The sequence below is a fragment of the Octodon degus genome, unplaced genomic scaffold (assembly GCF_000260255.1).
Source record: "Octodon degus isolate 3935 unplaced genomic scaffold, OctDeg1.0 scaffold00022, whole genome shotgun sequence".
Classification (NCBI taxonomy): domain Eukaryota; kingdom Metazoa; phylum Chordata; class Mammalia; order Rodentia; family Octodontidae; genus Octodon; species Octodon degus.
In genome coordinates, this window is record NW_004524598.1 from 10804965 (window position 1) to 10826601 (window position 21637).

Genomic DNA, 21637 nt, shown 5'->3' on the forward strand with positions numbered 1-21637 from the left:
CATCACTATTAAAGAAATAGAGGAGGAGCAACCCGCTTGGGCCCCCCTCCTGTCCCTCTCTTGGACAGGAGCTTTCTTTTACTCAGAATATATAAATATATTCTGCTCATAAAAAATAAAGAAATAGAAATAAGGTATTATGTATTGCATTAGTGATTATTTTAATTATATTATTTGTTGTTGAGGCTGGAATGAAACTTATAGGAAAGTAAATAGGCTTTTAAAAAAACTTCTAAAAATAAACATCAAAATCCAAAATAGTTCCATTTAATTTGCTAATTTAGAGTTTACCCTCTACAAATCATATTTAAGAAATAGAAACTCAGACATAAACAAGAGATCTATTGAGTAATAGTGATAACTTAAAAATATTTTGTTAATTCTTATGACTGAAATGTTGACTATGACTAATCACAGTAAAAACTAGAAGCAACCAAAATGCTCAGAAATGTAGGAATACTAAATTCTGATATATCACTCCCAGCTCCAAAACTTTTATATTAAACCAAGAAAATAAAAACCTGATGTACAAGCACCTGCTTAGGCAGAGTGCAGCAGCCAGGGGGTTCGATCCCCGGTGTGCAGCGCTGGCCCTGCCCCCAGTGCGTGCTGAGACAGCGGTTGAGATTGGGCGTGGTAGCACGCACCTGTACTCCCAGGGCTTGGGAAGCTGAAAAACAGGAGAATCACTACGAGTCCGATCTATTATGTAGTAAGACCCTGTAGACCCTGCACTAAATACATTTTAAAAAAGTGATGTACAAGTTCTGTCTTCCTTTGAAAAATCTAGAAGAAAATTTATATTCATTTCTTAGTGCTCTGTAACAAATTGCCATAGACTAAGTAACTTAAAAGAGCAGAAATGTATTCTTTCATAATTCTGTAGGTCAGAAGTCCAAATCAGTATGGCAGGATCACACACTCCCTGAAAATGCAGGGGAGAACCCATGTGTTGCCTCTCCCAGTTTCTTGTGGCCTTAGCAACTCTGGCTTGGGGTCACACTAGTTGAATCTCTGCCTCTGCGCTCACCTCACCTTTTCCTCTCCCTGCGTCTCTCCTGTGTGTCTCTTGCATAAGGATACTTGTGATGGTACTTACGGCCTACTTGGAGAATCCAGGGCAAAATCTTTACTTTAATCACGTCTGTAAAGACCCTTTGGTTCAAATAGGGATCATTCACCTTCTAGGGACTGAGTGTGAATATCTTGGGGTTGGTAGAATTTTTCTACCTACCATAACACTTATATCTTGCCTGCTGTTTGAAAATTAGAAAAGTGCATAGGAAATGATTTTCTAGAGTGCAAGAAGATCAAATAGTGTAGAATGTAGGATAATGAATAACAATAACAATAGCATTTCTCTCACTGACCCTAATTGAATGATGATTTGGTTCAGAGGATCTCAAAGCTCTCAGAAGATGGAGACACAAGGCACCTTGAATGACAGGTGTGCATCAGGGAAGTTTCCATGAGCTGAAGATAAGGACTCATTGATAAATATGTATAAAGAGCAGCTCTCATGCCCACTTTGGAATATAAGGTAACTACCCTTCTTACACCAGTTCTGAAGAAACTGAACCAGAAAGTCTACTGACATAGGACTCAACAGAGAGGAAGATTGAGATGCTACGCTAAGAACAAAAAGACCAAAGGAAGAGCTGCATCTTAAATGCTGAAACGCCAGCACAATATACATAGTCTTTTAAAATTAATTAATTAGTTAATTAATTAATTGGTACAGGGTCTCACTACACAACTCAGACTCATAGTGATCCTCTTGTCTCAGGCATCCCAGTACTGGGATTACAGGTGTACACCACCACACCTGATTTCGGGGCCAGCACAGTGCACCCAGGGTTTGAGGGCTGGCACAGCATGTGGTACCAGGGATCAAACCTGGGTCCTTGAGCTTGCCAGGCAGGTGCTTATGCCACCAAGCTGTTTTCCCAGCCCAACCATGTGCAGTCTTACTTCCCACACAGAAGAGGGTTGTGATCTTCGCTGCTGACAGTGAACCAGTAGGGACTGATGTTATACGGCCTCAACACACAGCACCAACGAGCTGAGGAGGCAAAGTTTATTTTGGCTCAGAGAGCTTTCAGTCCATTGTCAGCTGGCTCTAGTATATGGTAGCAGGGCAGAGGGGCTTAACAGAGGAAAAGCTTTTCAGGGCAGAGCAGCCAGGAGGCAGAGTCAAGGAAGGAGCTGGAGAAGGAGATGAACCTTTTCTGGCCACGCCCCCATTTCCACAATCTTCCAGATTCTACCTCTCAATGCTGTTTAACTATCAACCCAGCAGTGAATAAACCCACAGACAAGTATCACATCCCTTGACCCAACTGCCTCCCCCAAACCCAAGGTATGAGCCCACGAGGCTTTGGAAGGACAACTAGATGTAAACAATAACAAAGACAACAATTTAAATAAATTTTTCAGATTTACTAAATTCCAAATATATATGTCTTCCATTAATTTAAAATCTTGATAGAAACACGCCAAAATGCAGTTTTAAAATACATCACAAGTAGTCTGCGCTATATGACAAGTCAGTGATGATTTGAATCTAACTTTTCATTTGTCCATGTGGAAAATTACATAGAGTCATTTTGCAGAGCTAGAAAGGTAGGAAGACTTACGTGTCAAAGGAATTTGAGCAAATGAAAGTAGCAATTATTAACTCTAAAGAAAAAGAAAAATATAATTGTAGTGTGTTACTTGGGTCAATTTTTTTTCAGCTACTCATTATAAAACATTACTAGGTAGGAAGAGGACTTTTAAAGAACTTTTCTGGTCTTCAGTTGCAAAAATAACTGCAGAATCACAATCAGGATTTACATTAATTAATGTGTCCAAGACCACAGCATCTGAAGAATACAAATGGGGCTGTCCTGGACCTGACTTTTCTTTGGCTAACTCTCACCTACTTGCTATTGTAGGACTCTTCGGGCAGGGAGCTTCCACCCACCTAGTATTTCTGCTCATTCTCTGCGTTGTGTCAGATATGGCCAGGAGCAATCCTATCTGAAATGGGTTAGGATTCTGCTCTCTGGGGGCACCCTGGGGACACAGAGGTTAGAGTACTCGCCTGCCTGCTCTGAGGTGTCAGTGCTTCAGATCCCTCTCTGCCCCATTCCCTGTCTTATGTCACAGTTTCTTAAAGGCTTTCAAAGCAATTCTGCCAGGGCTCTGGGGTCTTAGCAATATTGAAGCGAAAATGGCTCTTTCAAAGTATCCTTATTTACTTGTAAATCTAAAGCTTTCTCTAGAATGTCTCTCTCTTTCTCCATTTCTCTCTGACCTTGTCTCCCTCTCTCTTTCACACACACACACACACATACACACACACACACACACACACACACACACACACACACCCCACATTGTAGAAATCAGAGCACATATCTGAATCAAACAAAAACATTCCAGATAACAGACTTTGGACTTAACATCCTTATTTCCTGGAGCTTCAAGGTTGGGCCAGACTTGCTAGCCTGATTCCTTCTAGTTTAATGCAAATTTTCTTGGAGGCTTCTTGGAGTATAAGTGAAGAATTGTGTTAGAGTCTCCCATACTCTGTGGAAACACCTCGTACTATCAGAATTTCAAAAGAGAACATAGGAAGTGCTGTTCACTCACATTTTATAGAACACCATGATACAGAGTCATTGAATAGATTGTTCCAGATCACACGTGGAGTTAAGTGGCACAGTGGCTCTGGGAAAAATGTTCTCACCGAAGTTGCAAGTAAATTGAGACTTCTTCCACAGTAGTATCAGCCCTCCATGCAAGGGCTACCCTAGGACTGAAGCCATCCCAGATTCCCTCAGAACTGACCCTCGTCCTCTCTCCTATTCCCATACCACTTGGACCCTAGCCGATATAATGTTACCAGCTTCTCCACAGAGCTAAGCTTCATGAACAGACCTCATCTGGACCTGAATGCTCACTGCAGGGTTCGCCAGGTAAACGTGCAGCAGACTCGTGCTGAGTACGCAGTGAGCACGTGGTGATTGCAGATTGACTATGAAATGGTGAACAGTGGCTGCGTGAGGACTCTGCACAAAAGGCCTGGCATCGTAAGACACCAAGTTAAACCCTGTGAAGCAGCTGTTTTTTATAAGCTAAATCATTTGATTATTGACAATTTCACCATTCAACTTGACAAAAGAAAATAACAATACTGGAATAGCTGATAAAGCTTGGAAAGTATTCTCTTCCTTGGAAAGCATCTTCCTTCTTAGATATCTTCTATTATCTACCAGTAGCTCTTAAGCATTATTGGTTTAAATATTCAAAAAGTACAAATTCTAGACTAGAAACCTTCAGATATCCTAAAGCCCGGACAATAGATTTGATATTTGATTCCATCACCTTTGTTCAGCCATGATTCCCTAGAGGTGGGTACATGGGCCAACTATAAACAGAGCCCAGAGAGACAGGGTTGTGACTGAGTTGAGTGTTTCTCAATCCTGGCAAAAAGGCCAGTGAGGAAATACATGCTGGGCCTTGACCTCTCTGGACTTTTTTATGCAGTCAGTTCCCATGGCATTGCCATTTGCATGGTCTCTTGTGACCCCTGGCAGCCTTTAGCATACTGATTTGTTGCATGTTGGTGCTTGGCGTGTCCCACTGACCTGCGGAGGGGGTGTCAGTAGTGAGGGTTGGTCCACCAGATGAGAATGTGCTTGAACAGGCACCTTTCTTCAGCCGAGCAGAAGCCTCTGGAACAAAAGACTGCAGAGGAAGCTGACAATGTAATTTATCCACATTTCACCTGGAAACAGTATCATCTCTTTGAGTCTCTCTTGAGACCCTAGCCTGGAGAAAGGGCCAAGACGCCTGTCAAACCAAACAATGCCTTTCGTATTTTATTACATAGGATGAAACATAAGACTTTATGCTCCATTAGCAGGTTTCATTTTCACTCCAGGAAAGTGGTTCAACGTTACAACATCTTATCTTGTTCTTTCTTATGTTTTTAATATAAATGGCTTGAAAATTCCTGGCTTCCATCCCCTGTGCCCATTGCCCCAGGTACCTGGAAGCTATATTATCAGATTTTACAGTCTGAGATAATGTGGTATTGTGAGAGTGCAGAGATATGTATGGGGAGGTTTTTAAAAAATAAATAAATAAATAAAACTACAGCCTTATAAAAAGAAGAAGTTTGCTCTCTAGTGGTTGACTCATAAAAGGCTCTGAAATCACACAATGAGATATTTCAGAAAAAGACAAAATAGTGATATCTGTGTAACAAATCTTAGTAATTATTTTGTTTTCATTGATTTTTTTAAAATTTTCCTTACAGTGAAAAACTGCATCATAGCACGTTTTGTGAATATTTTTCCTATCAAAAATTTTCTACCATTAAGCTATTTCAATTCTAAATTCTTAAAGTAGTAATTAGGTTGCTAGTGTTTTATTAGCCTATTGTACCTTCAGAAAGCTCTATGGATTGGTTTGATAACACATAATTAGTGTGTATTATAGACAATTGCCTGATAACATATCATTAGAGCTTTTTAAACCATTTTAGATCTTTACAGAAAAATTACAGAAATTCAGGAGTGAATCATAATTATTAATATGATGCTAATTAATATCATTTTATTATTCCTTTTTTACAGCAATTCAATTTATAAAATTTTACTATAATATGAATTATAAAGGAAGAAAAATTATTCTGTGCGTGTCTCCTTTCAGCCACCCCTCCCAACTGTTTTACTTTTCCATTTCACTCTCCTACTAATCTGTCACTTTTTCCCTAAATTCATACTATTTTCTTCCAGCTCTCTTCAGTAGCATTTATCAGATGATTGAAAAATGAAGAATAGCACTGACCACTTGCATTCAGTCTTTCATTCTTTAATGGGGAGCAAGGTTACCAAAGAAGTTTTCTTTTTTCTTTTCTTTAATGTATTTGGTACAGCATCTCAGTACATAGCTCGGACTCATAGTGACCTCCTGTTTTCAGTCTCCCCAGGGCTGAGATTAGAGGCGCCCACCAGCATACCCAGACTCAGTGGCCCACTCGACATGGAGGGTGTGGGGGGACAATGGCATGTGGTACCGGGGATCGACCCCCAGTCCCTGTGCTTGCCTAAGCAGGCGTTTAGTTCACTGAGTTATCTCCCTGGCCCATAAGATGTTTTCTTTTTTTAAAAATTAATTTTATTCAGAAACAGCAATTAGACAGTTTCAAAACAGGTTAGTAGCACAGTTACAATAATTAATACATTGCATATTGTTGTCTTTGTAGTAGCTATTCGTAGTAAATACCTGTTCCAGGTTATATCTAAGATGTTTGATATTCAGACAGATAGTGAGGTTAAGCTGAACTGCCTATGTTATAGGGTAATAATATCATTAAGCTTCTCTTCCAGAGGGTTAACAACATATAATGTTTTCTATCCACACAGTAATACATACTTTGAGGATTTTCAGGTTCATAATTTTTGTTGTCATTTTTATTTTATCCATGAGAAAGGAACTAGACCACTTGGGAGGCTTAAGGACCACAGTAGAAGCAAAGTACTAGAGACTGCAAAGACAAGGTCAGGGCTTATGGCCTTGACAGATAGAAGTAGAGAGTCCAAAGTGAGTGGTTATTAAGGATGCAGTTTACCTTGTTTTTTGAAAATTATTCTATATACAGTGCAAAGAAAGGACCACCATGAGGATGCAAGTAAAAAGGAGACAATTTCATTGGCAATGATTTTCAGGCATGCAGGCTATAAAAGAATGTCATGGACAGAGGTGATAGCAGTGGATGTGCAAAAGATGAATAGATCTCCAGTTTATTTAGGAAGTAGAGCTAAATAGTAATGAGATACAGCAGGGGTAGGCTTTGGCCAAGTAACTGAGTAAATGGTGAGGCTGGTGAAGGAGTTAGGCTGGGAGAGAGGCCTGCTGTGGGGATGAGTGGCAGCGACAGTAGAGGTCTGCTTTGGTCGGTTGTGGTTCAGTTTGTGATTTTCATTCAAGGAGACTTTAGATCATTTCTATCAGTGGAGGTATCAGGAAATTTCTGCCTAAAAAGATATTCTTATTAGAAATCTGGAGCCTCAGGAGAGGTCAGTACCAGTGGTTTCTACTTAGATGTCTTCAGGGTACAAATGATATTTGAAGATGAAATTTCTAAGGAGAGAATTTGGATATAGAAGCAAAGAGGCCTGGGCCTGGGCCTGATGGTGGGACTCAGGCACTTGACTTACAGAATTGAACAGTCAGCCAGAAAAGCAGAGCAGAAGTGGCCAGCAGTGAGAGGAAAAGCAGAAGGCGAAGGAGGAAACACCAGAGCGAGCATCAAAGCTGGCAAAGCACAGGTCACGGGTAACCTTGACAGGAATGCTTTCTGTACAGTGACGGGGACAGAAGCCCTTCTTGTTCTTGTACTAATCCAGAATAGACGCCTAATGAATAAATGTGAAAGCATTTCTCCTTCATACTATATGCCAAGGATCAAGGAACAGGAAAGAGGGCGACACAGGAAGGGAATGATAATGTGGACAGGCAGGCTAGAGCCTCAGGGGTAAAAAAAAATCACATATCTATTGAAAACATTCCAAGAAGTTTACTGGTTAGTTTCTTTTCCTTTTTTTAAAAAGAGAGAGAAAAAATAACAATAAAAATGATACAAAATTTCAAAACAAGATGATAGAAAACTAATGGTTATTATGTTTTCTACACAACCAGATCTCTTGTCAGGCTGTGGCATTGCCCAGGGAAAACTAAGTACAGAAGCAAAAAGAAATAAATAACCATCCTCACCCTCTTTTCCTTGATGTATTCATATTTGGAAAAGCTTTAATAAGCACATTTTTAAAATAGGATGTCAAATAATACCAAAGAAACAAAAATCAGTTGCTCCTGCTTTCACGTTTCTGTGACGGGTCAACTCAAAGCCATATCATTCAGGCCCCAACCATTTTCCTGCCGTCTCTGTGGACACTAGTTGTTTCACTGTTACTGAAAGCACAGAGCACTATTAATGGGAGCAGGGCAAGTCATATACCTCAGCCCCTTGAGCTGAATAAACATGCATGGTCATGGAAGGCCAAGTGTGTCTCCTTTCTCGTGCACAGAGACACAGAATGGTAGCAAGGAGCATCCAGAAGAAAGGGAGGTTGTGTGCAGCTCCTTAGCAGTGACACCTGGTGAAAAGATAATGACCAGGGAAATGGTATTTAAAGTATCTCATGACCTTTCTCTAATACAGTTAAATGGGTAAAGTAAAAAAAAAAAAAAAAAAAAGAAACAATATTATTTGGCAGACAACTATTTAGAATAAATGAGAAGTATCACTTTTCTCAGGCTACTGTGCTACTATCTCTGAAGTACCTAGACAGAATTCTCTGAAGTACCTAGACAGAAATCTTCATGCTTAGACTAAAAGTTCTTGAGAACTCTGCTGGCTTGTTACTAAATTATGTTAAGAAGGCTGCAAGCTCAGGCAACCCCAAGTCACACTGGATCATCATATTCTTTGATTCTTCTTGAGCCTTACCAGATAATTCTGACAAATTAATGGAAGTTTCTCTCCAGCTCCAAAAAGTTAAAATAAAGGAAACCTCCAAGAGACTTCCATGGGTTATCTCATCTTGCACATGCTTTCCTGAAAAAGAGAGAAAGGCAGACACTCCAGGGTTTAGTCATTACTTTAGAATGACACTAAGATTCGCATCCTCTTTTAATGCCTATGACTTCCGTAAAAATCTGATTTCCCTCACCATTTGCACACTGTGGTTTAGGGCTTGGAGAGTTTGTGCTTCACAAGGACATTAAGAAGAAACAGGCATGAGGGTCTCAGGCTCCACAAAAGGTAGAGAAAATAGCTGGCATAGGTCATTCAAACTTCTGAACAGTTCCCAGGAAGAAACCAGCCGGGCAAACACAGGTGCTTGAATAGAGCAGCCGAACAGCAGTGAAGGGCCACCACACTGTGCATACATCAAGCTCTGGTTCACCCTCCAAATCAGAACAGATTTTCAAGGAGGTGCACGATTATATGTTTTTGTCCTCCAGTAAAAAAGGGAAGATGAAGTATATGCAAAGGGCTAGATTTGGGGATAATGAAAGAAGGGGAAAACCCACGTCCTCTGATATATTTTTCTTGCTGCAACTGTTGCTAAGGAAACCACTTCCTATCCATACACTGTGCATATTTCCCCTACTTGTGGTTCTCACAAAGCACATAATGCAACAGTTAAAATGTGAGCATGAGTCTGGTGACCTATGTTGAAGGTCGTGCAAAGGTCTCAAACAGTAGGAGAGAGATTAATGAGTTTTTCCCAAGGGCCAGGGACCAAGGTGCACTTAGCAGAGAGAAAACTTACTATTTTTTTCGTATTTATTGTCCAACCCAAACCAGGGAAGAATATACTTTCATGAATGCCCTTGAATATCAGAGGGAAGGTTTCTATTTCAGTGCCTCTCCCTCCAGTAGGCAAGATGGTAAACTCAGTATTCACGGGCCCACACAGTAAGTGGGAGACGGCGGCACGCCTGGCTAACCTGACTTTACAGAGAGGAAGCAGAGGAACTCACCAAGCTAGCATAGCAACTTCAAGGCCAAACTGGGACCGAAAGTCACTTCCTGACCAGAACTCACGGAGTACTGGAATGGCTGGAATCCACAGATGTTTACAACCGTAGGGTGAGACAATTCATCAAATTTAACTTGCGCTGCATTGCAGAAATCCTGTCCCCAGAAGGTTAATTTTTATTCATGCTACAGCTTGAGAGATTAAGACTCCTTGCTCAGTCCATCACTAACGGCATGAAGAGTTCACTGTGCCTGAGGAGAGGGTAGTTTAGACCACACTGGAAAGGCAGGATCGCAGTGCTGTTCAACCCTCCTGGTTCTAAGGCTGGAGGAACCATGCGCCCCAAGCTTTCCTGGAGGGTCTAGAAACTACTTACCTCATTTTCTGTCTTTTTTCAGTTCCTCTCCAGCCAATGTGGTTTTAGTTGGCTGCATGAATATACAAAGAGTGTCTTGCAAAGGAAAGAAAATATAAGGGAATGGACCAAGGTCAGCCAAAAGACAGCCAAGAGAAGACCGTGGCCTTTGATGCGATAACATGATTGATGAGGAGGGTGATAGTAAAGAAGAATTTCGGGCCACTTTGGTTTCTTATCACTAAGCATCAAAATTATTTTAAACAACTAGGTCAGATTTTCTTTTTTTTTTTAATTTTTTATTTATTTATGTGTGTGTGTGTGTGTGTGTGTGTGTGTGGCCAGCTCAGCCCACCAGGGGGCGGGGCTGGCTGGCATGTGGTGCTGGGGGATTGAACCACGGTCCCTGCGCTTTGCCAAGCTTGTTCCAAGTAGGTGCTTTAGACCACTGAGCCATCTCACCAGCCCTAGGTCAGATTTTCAACTAGGTCAGTTCTCGAATTTTCCCCTCACTACACACACACTCCATCCCCCACAACAAGAAATATTTAAGCCTCCCTGAAGTTAAGTAGAAGTATCCAAACATTAAATATATGCTTCTTGCCTGCTTAAGCAAGTGCAGGAACCAGAGTTTGATTGCTGGTACTGCATGCAGTGCTGGCCTTGCCCCCAGGCACGCTGAGCCAGCCACCGAGTCTGGGCATGGTGGTGCACGTCTGTGTTCCCAGTGCTGGCAAGGCTGAAAACAGGAAGATCACTACAAGTCCAAGCTGCATAGTGAGATCCTATGCCAAGTACTAGACAAAAAATAAATAAGTCTTTAATTTGCTGGAATTATAGCACTTACTTTTTCACAAACACCTTGATTGGAAGTATTTCAGCAGAGTGATACTTCCCCAGTCTGTCAAATGTCCCTCAGCCTTAGAAAAGCAGTCCTGTCAGTTTTTCGTCTAAAATCCACAGGCCCCATCTGTCCCCCAGCTCTCACTCACATGCCCACCAGATCATTTTAAAATATGTTTATATATATACACACGCTGCAAAATGCCATTCTATCTTAACCTTCTGGAATTTTTTTTCTAAATATAAGACACAAACTAAGACTTTTTAAATATAATCTTTACTTTTCTTACCACGAACTAGAAATTATCACTTATGCCTTTATCAATTTATATGAAATGATTGGATCTACAGCTTCTGGCCTCTCTCTTGTAGTTCATCTAAGATTGTAATGAAACAAAATCACCTTATTTCTCCCAGAGTAGTTATTATGCAGTCAGATGATTTATTTGGATGTGAAAATATATAGAGTTGTCATAGGTAAAGACTAAGTACCAATGAATAAGAGACGAATAACTTTTAAGTTAAATACTTAGGTTCCTATGAGTTATATTTATGCCCCGGCAAATTCTTACAGTAAATAAAATCTTTGCCTTGAGCAAAATAGAAACAGGATTCTTTTAGCCTCATCTTGCATCTGTTCAACTGTTATTTCCTGGTTCCTTGTTGTTTTTAAGAGATCTTCCCTTTTGTGATCACTAGCTACGATGCCATCTTCAAGATCGGAAAGTCTATCTTCAGTTTCCTTCAAGCAGTTCTGCCAGCTCTCAATGGAAGTTTTAACTTCCCGGGTATTTCTTTGCATCTGTTTCATGCATTCTAATTCTTTCCTATATTGTTCATTCAAGTTTTCCATCATTTTTCTATGCTCCTCTATTTTTTTTATCTGTGTCTTCTTTAGATATGCTGAGCAATTCTTTCACTATGACTGTCATTTCTTTTTTTTAACCTGAGAGATTATTTCTGATCTAATTTCTTCCATAGCCTGATGGAGTTGTTTCTTTACCTCAGATGCTATCATTGGTTTATTGAAAGGAACAGTTAATGCTTAATTTTTTTTATCAATTTTGAAGGCCTATATCTGGAAATGTGAACAACTACTTTGAAGTTAACAACATGCAATATAACAATCATTGTTAATTTCGTTACCTCTTGTTTTGAAATTCTGTATCTTTTTATTATTTATTTTTATTCTCTTTAAAATTAAAAAACAAACAAACAAACAAACAAACAGGGCTGGCCAGATAGCTCAATGGACTAAAAAGCCTGCTTAGGCAGAGCACAGCACACCAGGGTTTGATCACCAGGATGCCATGCAGGCCCTGCCCTTGGGGCGCACTGAGACTGCAATTGAGATTGGGCATGGTGGCACACGCCTATAACCCCAGAGCTTGAGAGGCTGAAAACAGGAGAATCACTACGAGTCCGATCTGTGTAGTGAGACCCTGTAGACCCTGTCTGAAATACATTAAAAATTAATTAATTAATTAAGTATTAAAAAAGAAATAGAATTTGTTTAACACAGATTTGAACAAAATACCAAACTTTGGGGATTCTTTAAAAAGCAAACCAGGGGTCTTCTCTTTAAAAATGGCCTTCAAAATAGGTTTTTAAAACAAAACAAATGCAATGTATCTATTTTTCCTCTTTCCACTGAAAACTATTTTTATGTGACTTTTAGAAGTGGCTCAAGTGCATGAGTTCATGTCTGTGTATGCAAAGAGATGGAGAAACAGATGGGCAATAAGAGCACGAAGGCTTCAGAGAGATATCTGCCTGTTTATATCTACAAGTCTAATGATTTCTTTTAAAACTTAGGGAAACATTGAGAACAATTCTAAATACATACTATCATTAGTTTTAACTTGACATATACTAATAAATGCCCTCCCTGCTACTAGAGAGGTTGCCACTGCCGACATAATTTGTTAAAATAAAATTGCATCAATACTTTAATTTGGTCAGGTTCTTGAGTCACAGAAATGCAGATACGTACCTTATCTATCTTTATATATCCTGTAACCAACATAATCTCTCATGAATTAGGGCAATGGAATTTCTCATTAAAAAGTGGAATTCCTGTGTTCTAGATATTGATTGTCCCGCTTGACCAACTGGTCTCCTTGGCTTCTACCCTGACTCTGTGGGCTTCTCATAATGGAGTGTACAGCACTAAGACATCCTCAGGGCTGAAGACTATCTTGGCACGTAGTAAAGATGCATTAATTATTTTTAAGTGAACAAGAAAACAATCTGAGTTACTGGTTGGGAATCACAAACATTTTTCTGAGCTTTATTCTAATACAGACAATACAAAAATTGTAATGGGCCTTCAGAAAGTATTCAGGCATTTTGGAAAGAATTCAGTGATCCCTTGCAGATAAATGTCCCTGTTTATGAATAGAGATAAAAACTAACAATTTTCTCATTAATCTCATCCTCTTCCCTACCTGCAAGCCTACAGGGTGATTTATGACCTCCATATGGCTAAATAAGTAAAAGCCAGAGCAATTCAATAATTTGCTCCAATTCATGCTAGTTAGCAAATGTGTGAACCAGAATTTAACCCAAGACTAACAAAATCTAGAGACCAATTTTTTTCTTCTCTATTTTGCCACCTTGACATTTGTATGTTAATACATGCTGTATACTGGTATACAAACGTTGTATACTAAGGGAGTGGAGCTCTTCAAGGACAAGGAATGAGTTCTGTCTATCATTGTATCACTAGTACTAACATAATGATGAATAAGAATCTGTCCTATGAAGTAACCTGTGGTTAACAATGCACAGCTTCTAACCCATATAAAAATGAGCTCTGTGCAATGATTGGCGATCAGGGCCCCTGGGCCGGTCCCTGCCCAGAAGCCTTACCTGGATCCATCTGTATACATGTATTATCATTTCTCAGTGTGATGGCAGAAGCCCCACACAACTTGATAATGTGAACAAAGGCAAATCAGGTGTTGTGAACAATCTGCATTCTAGGACAGATGGAAAGCAAAGAGCTCTTCACCATCTGAGATTTGAAAGTCACAGGTCTGGCCGCAGTTGAAGTGGAAACCAAGAGAACCATGATGATGGATTGGGCTCCTTTGCCAAGAAAAGAAAGAATCCCTATACCAAAAGCAGAGAAGAAGAAAATAGGGTCCCAGCTCAGAGGTGTGGAAGAGGAAGGAAGGGGCACAATTTGCACTCCTAAGGCTAAGACTCAAATATTTTTTACCTTAGTGGTACAGAAAACCATATTGTATCTTAAGCAAAATGTCTAACCTTTTTATATCATTCCTTATTATATCAATAGTGACCATTTATTGTGTACATATTACATACCATGCATTTTCCGTATGTGTATAACCTCATCTTTAAAAGTCTCACACAACTCTGTATGCTTCGGTTACCTGAATGTCAGATTGTTTCCTCATATTTGGGAAGCTTTTTATTACTTCTGCCCATATTTTTTTAATGTCATTTGTATTGACTCCTTCTTTCTCATTGATGCCTATTAGTCTCACATTGTTCATCTTTGCATCATCTTGCAGGTGATGGATTATTCTTTCCTGCCTCCTAGCTGTTTCAAGAGATCCTTTCTTACCTTTTCACTAGCTGCACCAGCATCTTCAAGATCTGAAACTCTGTCTTCACTTTCACTTAAATGGTTTTGCAAGCTTGTGATTGAGATTTTAAATTCCTCTAGATCTCTTTGACTCTGCTTCATGCAATCTATTTCTTTCCTGTATTGCTCATTCAAGGAATCCATCATTTTTCTAATCTCCTCTATTTTTTTTATCAATGTCTTCTTTAGAAGCAGTTATAAATTCTTTTACTGCAGTGTTTTTTTTCAGATTGGGTTTCCTCCCTATGTTTCTGTAGTTGATTCTTTATTTCAGACGCTATGAATTCTGAGAATTCTTTTTTTATTTCAGAAAAGAATTCCGCTCTGAGTTCCTCTATAATTTTCTGCTGTTTCTTATTTATTATCGACTCTATTAGTTCATACATTTGAGCTGAGATAGTAGAAAAGAATTCCACTCTGAGTTCCTCTATGACTTTCTGCTGTTGCTTATTTACTATCGACGCTGTTAATTCATACATTTGAGCTGAGCTAGTGTCCTTTGCACTTGTTCTGGGTGGCCATTAGGTTTCCTCCATATGTTTCTACATTTGATTCTTTACTGCAGATGTTATTAATTCAGGGATTTATTTTTTTATTTCCAATCTGAGTTCCTCTATACCTTTCTGCAGCTGTTTCTTTATTTCAGAAGCCATTTATTCATTGCTTTCAGCTGTGTGATTCCCACTTTGTTCTGTGTTAGTGTCCTCTGCACTTGTTATTGGTGGGCTTGGGTTCTGAGATTGCATTTTGTTCCTTCTCATCAATTTGTGTAGCACTGTCTTCTGACCTTTGTTGTAGATCTTTGTTGAAGTTATAACCTTAGCACCTATTGAAGTTCAGGTGCAGATCTACAAAGTTTGGATTTATCCAGCTATGCCTGGCTTGGGTCTGGCTACTGTGCTCAGCTCCTTCCTGCTGCTGCCCTTGGGGGTGAACCTGGTGTGCCCCTCTAGCAAGATGTTCTGCTCCTGGACTAGCTGGATGGTTCTATCCCCTACCCTCTCTGCAGGGATTGCAGCTGCAGGGTTTCACCCCAGTCCTGTATGCCAGACCTGAGATGAGTCTGGAGAGGACAAGGTGGAGTAGGGGGGAGAGGCAGCTCTCCCACATGTTCACTAGGCCTGGACTAGGACTGGATCTGGGGGTTCCCGGAATGTGGCAGAAATTCCTACCTGCCTGCAGGGTTGGTAGGGGGGTACTACAAAGTGATGGGGGGCATTCTAAGGGGGTGGAAGAGGGTTTCAGCCACGCTGCACCTGGGCTGGGAATAGTAGGTCCCGCCGGCACAGGGTAGCTGGAAGCTCTCCCACACACTCACCGGGCCTGGGCTAAGACTGGGTCTGGGGGTTCCTGGAACTTGGCAGAAATTCCTACTCGGCAGCAGGGTTGGGGAGGTGCTTCAGAGTGGTGGGGTGCGTCCCAAGGGGGTGGAAGAGGGTCTCACCCATGCTGTGCCTGGATTGGGACCAGTAGATCTTGCCAGTGCAGGGTAGCTGGAAGCTCTCCCACACACACCGGGCCTGGCCTAGGACTGGGTCTGTCTCTCACACAACTCTGAGCAGTGTGCAGGCATGATCAAAAAATAATGTGAATTCTTTTATTAGAGTAAAAGACACATTTCTGGTCATCCTCCTCAAAGTGTTCTCCTTTGCTTCCAACACCTTTATCCCATTGCCCTTGCCTCCTTCTGTAGCACTATTGGAAGTCCTTCTTCATGAATGACTTTAGATGTGCTGTTGTGGCTGCTTCCATGTCCTGAATTGATTCAAAATATTTATTTACATTTTATGTTCATTTTATTTTGGTGAAAGCCAGAAGTCATACAGTGCCAAATCCAGTGAATAAGATGAATAAGGAGACACTGTAACGTTTTGATTTGACAGAAATTGCTGCCAATGTTCTGAATCCACTCAGGATTTGGTGGCACCTTTAAGGAGACTCACAAAACACAACCTCCCAAACTGCTTCAGAAGGCAGCAAGTACAATGGGCTAAGTGTGTTGGAAGTGGAGGGCCATATTTTGAGAAGGATTAATGGCAATATGTTCTTCACTGTAATAAATTTCTTATACATCAGACATCTGAATTTCAGAGAAGGTCAATAACTTGCCCACTGTTACACACATGGTGAAGTGTAGCCAGAATTCAACCCCAGGCTGCCTGATTCTACAGCTCACACTCTTCCCATCATGCCTTGCTGCTGCCACCCATAGTAGCTCTTTCTGAGAAGCAGATGCTTCTCTTCATCTTTCTTAGCAAACATCTTCATATTAAAAAAAAAATAAGTGGGATGAAGACTTTCCTAATTTCCAAAACTCTGTTCTATCTTAACCAATTAATAATAGCAGGGTGTTTTGAAAATGCGAGTGTAGTTTAAATGCCAGGGCCTTTGTTGAGCCTTTCAGGCCCTGAAGTGAAGATTACCTGGAACTTCTATTTTGCATAGCAACTACTTAGTCAAGATTTCAAGCTGGCGAGATGGCTCAATAGAATAAGTGCTTCCCTGGCAAGTGTAAGGGCCTGAGTTCAATCCCTGGTTCCGCCAAAAAAAGAAAGAAAAGATTTCAAGAGGACTAGAGAACCCTGTTCTTGGGAGGAGCCTTCAGAGCCCCAGCCTTGTGGGATAGTAGGAAGAATACTTCACATCAAAGCACTCCCCTGGTTGCAAAAAGAAATGGGCCTTAAGCTTCCAGAAGATTTCTTTTATAAAAGACGAAGAGCAGAAAAAAATGGAAAATGAGAAAACCTGTTTATTTGGAAGAACCATGAATTGCCTCAGAAGGATTAGAATAACAAATTGAATCTCTACTAGGAGACTGAGAAAAGAACAACTAAAATGTCCCAACTAAATTTGTTAGGCAATTAAGAGCGTCTATGAATGGCTAGACCCCAAGCCACCAGCCTTTCACAGCTATGTGACTATAAACCATGGAAAGCCAGCCAAAGCAGAAGATGGCTTGAGCCAGCAGCCTGCTCTGTCCTTAGAGGCTCTGTGACAAGGCCAACCAGCAGCCACCTGTAGAGTCAGTTTGGAAAGTATGCAGCTCCCATGTGTTTGAGAGAAGTAAGGGACTGGGACTAGAAGGTGGCAGGTGGAACAGCATGGAGCCTGATGGCCATGGGAATTGGTTCTTCTCCTGTTGGTTTTAAGCTTGCTTCTTGGCCTACAAAGGTGCATCAAAATACATGGAGAATGCTTACATTTTTAAAATGTATTACAAGCCTAAAATGTATTGCCATTACTTCTCCCTCAAAATAGTCCCCATCACTCTAAACACTCCTTCTGTCATTCTTGCCCTTCTCTGAAACATTTCTGGAAGTCCTTTGTCATATCTATAAGGTACAATTTTTTTTTAAGTGGTGAATACTGCTACTGAGTGCCACCCAACAAAAATATCATGTTGTCCTCATCCACCTTATCCACCAGCTCTGTCACATGTTGAATTCTGGCTCCTCTGCAGAATCAAAATAACCATGAGAACCAGGCATGACATCACACACAGCTATAATCCCAGCACTCGGGAGGCTGAGGCCAGAGGATCTGGAAAATTTAAGGCCAGCCTGGGCTACAAAGTGAGAACCTGCTTTTGATAAAAAGCCCTAAAAAGTAATAAAAATAATAATAATAATAACAACAATAATTATAATAATGGTAACCACTAAAAGGTACATGTTGTGGGGGTGTTTTTGAAACATGTTCTTACTATCTAGTTCAGGTTGGCCTTGAACTCCCAAGGATCCTCCTGCCCCATCCTTCCATGCATTGAGATTACAGGTGTGAGCCACCACACCCAACAAGAAAAGTCAACACTGACCCAAGGCAGCCAAACAGTGCAATTAAAGTCCTAAGAAAAAACTTGCAGAACTTCTTCAGAAAGTGGCAAGATCATGAGATGTGTGTTAAAATGGAGGGTGGTATTATGAATAGGATTAATGACAATATTTGTTGGAATCAAGTTTTAAAAGCATTCATGTTTTTTGAGTGCACTATATTTTTATATAACTGAGTACAACCCATCCTGGCATGTTTTCGCAATCCCAGTCTCCTATCCTTATTTTTCCTGCACTTTACCTTCCCAAGGTGAAGCCATGCACCCATCAGCTTTCACTGTGGAACAAACGTTCTAAAATGCAGTGGCTTCAAGCAACAGCTATTGCTTTTGCTCATGGTCCTGTGGACAGGTTGGCAGTTTGCTTAGGTTCAGCTGGGTTATCTCTCCTAACAGTCTGCTCACATTCACGTTCCTTAGCTAGGTGACTGTGGCAGCAGAGGCTCTGTAAATACGTGATCTGGCCCATCCTCAAACAGGTCAGCCTACGTGTGTGTTAGGTGCTCCAAGAAGAAGCGCACAATTGAGTGGGGACTCAGAAGACTAAGCTCAAATCTAGGCTAATTCTTTTCTCCTGAATTCTATTGGCTGAAAGAGGTCCTGAGTTCTGCCAAATTCAGGGAGCAGAGAAACAGATACTACCTCTTTCTGAGAGGTGCTACCAAGTTGTACTGCAAAAGGTCATGGATTTGGGGAGATGCTGTCCTCAGGGTTTGCAAGGGAATAGATTTAATATAGGACAGCGTTATTTATAATATAGGTAGGATTATTTATAATATTCACCAGAAAAGTGAAATGCATAAGAGTGCAGGAGATCTGTCCTCACACACCCTAGAGACACAAAGAATCCAGCTGAGGGCCTAGGTCCCACAGCAATGTCCTATCCAAACCCAGGTGAAGACCTAGAGCCCATGGCAATATCCTCCATAAGTCCAGCTGGAGGCCTAGAGCCCATAACAAAGTCTCACACAGGGCTGCTTCACAGATTTGCACTGGGAAGGCCCAAAAGTCAATGGTGTAAAATAGAAAATATGTGCCAGTAGGATAAGAGTTCTGTGCTAGCAGGAGGAGGGCTCTGCAATGGAGCCAAGAAGCAACACTCAAGGCTAAGAACCGGAGCACCCCCTAAAAGAACTGCTGTCATCTTAGGTGACATCAAGGACCCAAGCTCCTCCACCACTGAGAACAGCTGAGTTCCTATCAGGAAAGCCAACATGAGAAGCTTCTCCAGGAAAATCAACAGTGTACCATCTTCCCCTCCAGTTCTTCCTCTTACTCTGCTGGCAAGAATCCCCAGGTGGGCCTTCCACACGCCGAGCCACACTGGTTTAGTCATATGGGTGTTGCACGTTGACCATTAGTTAATCCACCACAGGAAAGAAATAATCATGACCCTTTTCCCCTCTAAAAAAATGTAACACTGTCCGGGCACTTCTGCATTTGGGGAAAGAGGCCACCCTTCCTGTTCCTTTCTCTACCACTTACCTTGCTCTACACCCACCCCACCCCCATCCCCATCTACTCAACAATTCATCCAAATGAACACATTTTTGCTTTTGATTCTACTCATCTTTACTGATCTGATCTGACCAATAAGATTTTAAACAGCAACCCCTCTTTGCCTAGCAGGCTATTGAGGGTCAAATGTCTTACAGAGACAAGACAAATAACTTTAGGAAAACAACAGCCCTCCAGAGCCTCAGAAACCTAGTTTGTATCTTCTTTTCCCTAAATTAACAATACAGGTTTCATAAAGTCCAAAACCCAAACCACTGATATTCTTGGCACACTATTTGTTCTCAATAGCTTCAAGCTTACTTTCAAATCCTTTGTAATCCTGCTGGAAGTCATTAAACAGTGACTCATGGAAGCTCTCTGATGAGCTCCAATAACGATTTTACCATCCACACTGGAAATGTTTAAAAGTTCCATTTAACAGCTTTAGTCCATTTCTGAGAATATTTCTTGGGAAGGCTTCAACTTTTTTTCTTCTATTTCTCCTTGAGGAGACACAAAGTCAGAGAGTCCCTGACCTTCCAAGCCCTCCAAGGGGGAGCTTCTAGAGTCTGATAAACCTAGGTGTCTCTTGAAAACATTCATTGCTGCTGCTGCTGCTGCTGCTTTTTACATCCTGGAATTTATTATAAGATGCCCCTGCCCTTCTTTTTATGAATCTCCTGTTTGCAAAGCTTCAAGACAGATCATCCTCAGCTTGAAGCTGGAACTTGTATGGTGGAATAGAACTGCTTACACCTAGGTCTACATATATAACTGAGTAAACAATCCTGGAAATGCACAGCACTTAGCGACCCCAACTTTACTATTAGTAGAAAGGAGCATTTGAAAAGATGAGTAAGATTTCGCTCAAGTTTATGGCATATCTTTGTCTTCTTTACCAACTATTATCATCTTCCTCCTTGGCCTGGTAGAAGAAGTAATGCTATTCCTCTCCACAGGCCCTCCCACTGGGTCTGCAAACATCACACCTTTAACTTCTCTTCTTCTTCTCTACTTTTGGTTCCTTAGACCTGTGCTGTTGGCCTTCTAGCAAGGTCAGGAGTTGCTTTTCTCATGACACCTCCCTGCTGCCCACACTAGCTACCTGTCTACTCTTCACACTCCACTTCTGTACCTTCCATTCATAACTGAGCCCCATGTCACTTATCTCCAGCCACTGTCCCCTCTACTGAAGTAAGTGCAACCAGATGCCCATTCCTCAGTCCCTCCCTATGTGTTCTTCCAGAAGTATGTGATAAATGTTTCCTATGTTAAATGATTTGCTTGACTTCTAAGGCAGAATCTTCTCCTAGTTCTTCTAGTTCACTGTTTGAATTTCCTAGTTTGTTCCAAGTGCTCCTGTCCTTCTACTTCATCCTCAAATGCTAGCCTCTTTTCCTAATTCTAAACTCACCCTGGACAATAGTTGTTTTCTCTGCCCATATTCCTAGACATCTCACACTGGATGTTCTATCAGCTTGTTAAACTCATCACTTTCCAAAAACACTTATTTTGGGGGTATAGCTCAGTGGTAGAGCATTTGACTGCAAAAACACTTATTTTCTTCCTGACCACAGCCCCTTGCTCATTTTTCTTCATTCATTTTAGAAGAAATATCATTGTCTCCTCAATATTCATTTTCTCATTTTTATAATATGTAGCAAAATGTTTTATATGAATAATAAAGGTTTCATACATCCAATTTTAGACTACATTTCCCAGCCTCCCTTGCAAGTAGATGTCATCATATTACCAGATGTGGAGCCAGAACTTAACTTCTTCCACCCACAGGCTAGGTTGTCTTCTGTCACAGAAAAAAGTAATTTTCAAGATTCATAAAAGGTGGGCCAGGGAGATGGCTCAGTGGAATAAGCACTTCCCTGGCAAGTGCAAGGGCCTGAGTTCAATCCCTGGCTCCACCAAAAAAAAAAAAAAAAAAAAGAGCAAAAACAAAA